We start from the raw sequence: 6,000 nt of genomic DNA, 5'->3' as shown, positions 1-6,000 counted from the left end.
GCTAACACGTGATACACACACTGCTAACACGTGACACACAGTGCTAACACGTGACACACACAGTGCTAACACGTGACACACACACTGCTAACACATTACACACAGTGCTAACACGTGACACACACACTGCTAACACGTGACACACACTGCTAACATCTTTGTCTTTTAACTTCCTGCCTACACCGGGAGTGGGGATGTGTTGCGTTGTGTAGATTGTGATCACCTTCACCTGCATTTGAGCAAATATCTGATCAGTTTTATAATCTAATGTTCAGCTGAAGGACGGACAGAGCTTCCTTCTACAGCGGTCTGAAAAACGTTGACTGATTAATGTTAATAACTTAAGTTTCTGAGTATAAAACACAGCACAAGTTGGAACTGAAAATGTAAATGATTAACTTTACGTTAACTGTGACGTTCAGAAAGATGAAAGCAAATCAAAGGGCTTATCAGTCCTGCTTCTGACTGGCTGATAGACTGTGAGTAAAACATGAGTAACCGCAGAGATCCTGTGTTTACATAATGAGTCGCTCAGAGTTAATAAGAGTCCCGCCTTAAAATAATAAGAACTCTTAACTGACGTAGTAACAGCTTTGTCTTATTTCTTAAATACTAAATGTGTGCACGACTTCAGGCAACAACAAACTCATGAGTTGCCAACATGGTTTTAACTGTTGTTGCAAAGCCTTCTGGGACTTGTAGTAAATCTCAGTCAGACAGACGGTCTCACTGTAAAACCTTCAGAAATAACAAGAAGAAACTTAACAAAGTTACAAAGTGCTTCACACGGTGGAACCAGACAATTCATACAAAAATAACATGGAATAAAACACCCAACAATAAAAAAACAAGATAAAAACAGTAATTATAATTTATTTAATTATAAATAAGTCTGAATTTCAGAGGTGGAATGTAAGTTAAGTACTGTGCTTAAGTACAAATTTGAGGTACTTTCCTTGAGTATTTCCGTGTGATGCCACTTTCCCCTTCTCAGAGGCAGACATTGGACTTTTTACTGCGCTGCATTGATCTGACAGCTTTCGTTACTTTGCTCATTCAGATTATTAACACAAAACATAAATCAACCAATAAATGACGATCTGCGTTATTGCAGATGAAACTAACAGCAGATTATAAAATGAGCTCCTCCTTCAGCAGCTGCAACATTAAAGTGATGATGAACACATGAATGTGTCAATAATTATAATCCAGTAATATAATATATATGATTCTGAAATGGGCCGCTCTGCATTTTACGTTTGGTAGCCTACTTCAAGTATATTTTGATGCTAATACTTTTGTGTTTTTAGTAAATGGTAAACTTTTGAATGCAGGGCTTTTACTTGTGACAGAGTATTTTTACACGGTTGCTACAGTTACTTAAGTAGCAGATCTGAGTGCTTCCTCCACGTCGGCCCGCAGATACAGATTCAAAATCTGCTGAAATGCATCACAACAGGAAACCCAACTGAAGCTGACTGAACATCGACTGACAGATCTAAAAACGGATGATCTGATCCCGAAAACTGCACAGCAAAGTGTAGTTAACAGAGTTAGCTCCTTTAGAAGTTATCGTAGAAAAGGTTTCAGTCGTAGTCATCTGGACGCTGTTTTCAGAATCAAGACGTTTCGGCTCCCATCCGGAAGTCATTCTCAATTGTGAAAAAACGGGACGGGAACTAGAAATTTAAGCTACTCTGTGTTACATAAGCCCCGCCCTCAGGAAGGAGTCTACCTGAGTATCTGTTGATTAGCTAGTTTCACCTGAAACTGACCTAATAGTTTCCATGATGGCCCAGTAATCAGTAATCAGGCCTATTGTTATTGTGGATTGCAGAGCGCCGTGCATTTGCATCTAAAAGCTACAAACCGCAGATTTGAAGACAGCGAGGTGAAGAGTCTGAGTAGAGAGAAGAGTTGGTTTGAAAGAGGAGTCAAAGGAGCCATTTTTGTGAAAAAAGAAAACCCCTCTTTGAACAGAAATGGTGGTCTGAGATTCAACTTGCCAACCGTTTACCACAGTGTGTTAACACCGTGGTCAAGCCAATCACATGCTAATCAGGTACTTAACAGTGATGAGGGAGGTGCAGCCAGAAAACAATAGGCCTGATTACTGATTACTGGGCCATCATGGAAACTATTAGGTCAGTTTCAGGTGAAACTAGCTAATCAACACATACTCAGGTAGACTCCTCCCTGAGGGCGGGGCTTATGTAACACAGAGTAGCTTAAATTTCTGAGTTCTCAGACCATTTTCACAATTGAGAATGACTTCCTGATGGGAGCCGAAACGTCTTGATTCTGAAAACAGTGTCCAGACGACTACGACTGAAACCTTTTCTACGATGGAACACTGCTGGACGAATGAGGGACGACACCGTCTTACTTTAGAAGTTGTTGGTTTTTTTTTTACTGATTATTGATTATTGATGACTGATCACTGAGGCCCTGTGTTTTGCTGCTGTCTCAGTACTCAGATTTGGAGCTGGCCATCAACACGTTGGTCGCAGAGTTTCATAAAGCTGCAGACGACAGACCGACCATGAACAGCACCCAGTTCCAGACCATGATCTCCAATCAGCTGCCTGCATTCGCCAAGGTGCTGAACATGACATCACAGCTCATCTTCCAATCGCAGCACACTTCTCTGTCTCTGAAGATGGAGTCAGGATGGTCTCTTCATCACAGAGCAGCTTCAAACAACAAACAGTTTATTCAGTCAACATGTCCACAACAAATAATAATTATATTATATATTATTATTATAATTCTGTTATAACCTAAACAGGGCTAACACACGCTGCCAAATGAAGACGTTTACAAAACTTAAGGACATAAATCTTTTGCGTTTACTCAACATGGGTCAGTTAGTTGTTAGCTGGACTCATCAGATCTACTCTCAGGCTCAGCAGGTTTGATGAACTTACTAAATCTGGTCAACTTGAAAATGTTTGGCTTCCAATAACCAGAAGTCGCTTTCACCAGCCGTTCAGGCTTTCCCTCGCTCTGTCGTCGCTGTCACTAAGTGCAGTTTCATCGTCACTACTTTAAACCAGGTCGCAGCTCACTAACTAGTTCTCACGTGCAGATCAGTTGTAACTAAATGTTTACAGCCACTAAATGCAGGTAGAGCTGTTGTTCGCTAACTGAACCAGCTGACACAGCTAACGTTAGCATGCTAACATCTGAGCCGTTCAGAGGGAAGAGTAAAACAGTTAATACGGAGTACGGTCGACCTGAAACCTGATAAACGCTGTTTAATAATGACGTCAGTCTGGTGATTTTAAATTACATTTCACTGAAATAACACAACACACCTCAAATTATGAAACATTATGCTGATGACACTTGACTAAATGAGTAAATAACGTCAGTTAGCTTAGCATAGTCAGACATTTCCTCTCATTCTAAACTGTATGAATGCTGCTGACTCTGAAACACAGACTTCTGCGTGTCTGCAGACAGAAATAAAACCAACATTTACAGATTTCTCTTTCAGCCTCTGAAGCTGTGATGTTTGGAAGTTATGCTAGCTCCTGATGCTGCAGTCACTTCCTGTTTACATAGCTGACTGCTCCTGATTGGACGGCGCTACAGATGTTTCCTAGCAACAGATTTACTAAAGTCTTTACTCGCCGAGACGTTTGTTCAGTTTTAACGGTGCAACCTGGTTTAGTGAATCACTGTTTGAAACTAGTTCGTAGGACTGAAGGATCCACGAAGACCTGCTGCCGCTCAGAGTCCTGCAGAGTCCTGGACTGTTTCGGATCTAATTTTAGGTTGATAAAATACCTAACCTCTTTTTTATTAACACACTGCTAACTGTCACGTTCACCAGTTATAATGACAAATGTACAAATGCACAAAGACAACAAATTAACGTTAATGCTGACAGGAATTGATTTCAAATGAAACAGGTGAGTCTGCTCTGGTGAAACCATCAGCTGATCTCATGTCAGTTTCAGGAGTCACATCCTCCCGGTTAAAGTTTCATTCGTCAGATCAGCTTCGTAGTATCTGGTGAACAACAAGGTGTAAAGCTTCAGTTTATAAATGTAGCTCCGAGTGAATCTTACTTTTAACACAATATATTTGGTCACTGCCCATTAGTTGAGTAAACTTAAAAATAATTTCAGCCGCTTGGCTTACATTTGTAATTTTTAAGTTTACATAAAGCACCAGGTTTCTGGTGTGGCCATAAATGAGTCCCAGGTGTCCACATACAGACAGTGATGGTCACATTTCCTCCTCCTTCCTGTTATTTTGGCTGTCAGTGCTTCTTGAAGTGCTTCGTGGCTGACATCACTGTCTCATGTGTTTTATGCTGTTAACTGTTTCCATGTGTAGCCGTGCTGACTCACTTCCTGTTTGCAGACTGTGGAGACTGAGGAAGGCCTGGGTCAGGTCCTGGAGCAGATGGGCGTTCAGAGCGGTCAGAGCATCTCCTTCGAGAACTTCTGGAGTCTGATCAACAAACAGGCCATCCAGATGTTCGGGGCCACACACAAAGAGAAGAACGCCAACTGCGGTTGCCTGCTTCAGTGAAACCTGCAACACACCTGAGACACCTGCATCGCTGACACACCTGAGCCTGGAACCACTACACCTGCCTGGCTTCTCTGTGCTGACCACAGGGGGGCACTGCAGGACGGGCGTCAGGCAGGAAGATGCACAGAAACAGAGGAGACGAGTTTTACTAATGATATTCAAAGATTGTTTGTGTTTCAGCTGAGTTACAAACTTCAGCGTGTTATTAAACCTGTTGGAGTCTGAATGTACGGAGGACCAAACATGACTAATTAGGGAAAAAAATGATAATAAATGAATTAATTAATCAATGACTGGAATCATGTAACACACTGAGACATAACATTAAAAATGAAATGTATAAATAAAATGGGTAGAAACCAAAACAAAAATGAAATAAATGAAAGTAATAAATAAATTGTGAAATAAACAAATGACATACACAAAAAAATTGAGAAATAAATCAATTTAATTAAAAATGTGTAAAAGAAAAACATGCGAAGAAATACATTTTTAAATAAACCCACAAAAGACAGTAAATTAAGAAATAAATATACAAAATACACTAAGAAATTGAGATATAAATGCATTAATAAATAAAACGTTAAAGTAATTTAGAGAGAGCTGTTTGTATGGAGACCGAACCTTAATCAGATAAACTTGAGCGAACCTAAACTGGGAAAATAAAAATGAGAATAAACGAATGAATCAACGACCAAAATCAGCAAACACATTAAGAAATAAGTTAACAGAATTAATAGTGTATAAATTAATACAATTCATAGAGAAACTGGAAAATATATATTTTTTGCTCCCAAAATTAAAAAAATAAGTCAATAAAATAAAAACAAATCAAGAAATAAAGAATTTTGGAAAATAAATGGTGCCATGGTGCATGAAAAATTAGGCATGAATCTACAAAATACAAAAATCAAGAATGAATTAATAAAATACGCAAGAAAATCAGGAAATAACTTTGTTAGTGTATAAAAAGTTACAAAGTTGTGGAATTTGTTTAAGATCTTTATTTTTTCCGAATCATTTTATGTAAATTATTTCTCAGTTCATTCGGCCATTTTGTCATTCTTCATTTTTCAATAAGTCAGCTTTGGTCCTCCATACACAGGCTTTAAAGGGTTAAATTCAGATTTACGGTTTATGAAGAAAAACTGATGTTTTCATGAATTTCAAATTAGTCAAAACATGATAGAATAACTTCTTTTACTAACAGAATTTAGTTCTTTGGCACCAAATGTAATCACTTCAGTCTTTAACATCCTGTCTGCTTACATTTGTTCATCTCATTAATGAAACTGTGCTGTTTCGATACTAACTGACTTTTATATTCAGTCTGAATGTTGCTGATGTGTTTCCGTCACAGTAAACTCTCTGATCATCTCAGCTCGGACGACGCAGTTCAATACTTGTGTTCTCTTTGTGAATAAATTTGTCACCGCTTGTGCTATAACGAAC

The sequence above is a fragment of the Siniperca chuatsi genome, linkage group LG9 (assembly GCF_020085105.1).
Source record: "Siniperca chuatsi isolate FFG_IHB_CAS linkage group LG9, ASM2008510v1, whole genome shotgun sequence".
NCBI classification, from domain to species: Eukaryota; Metazoa; Chordata; class Actinopteri; order Centrarchiformes; family Sinipercidae; genus Siniperca; species Siniperca chuatsi.
Note: the sequence above shows the minus strand (reverse complement) of the source record.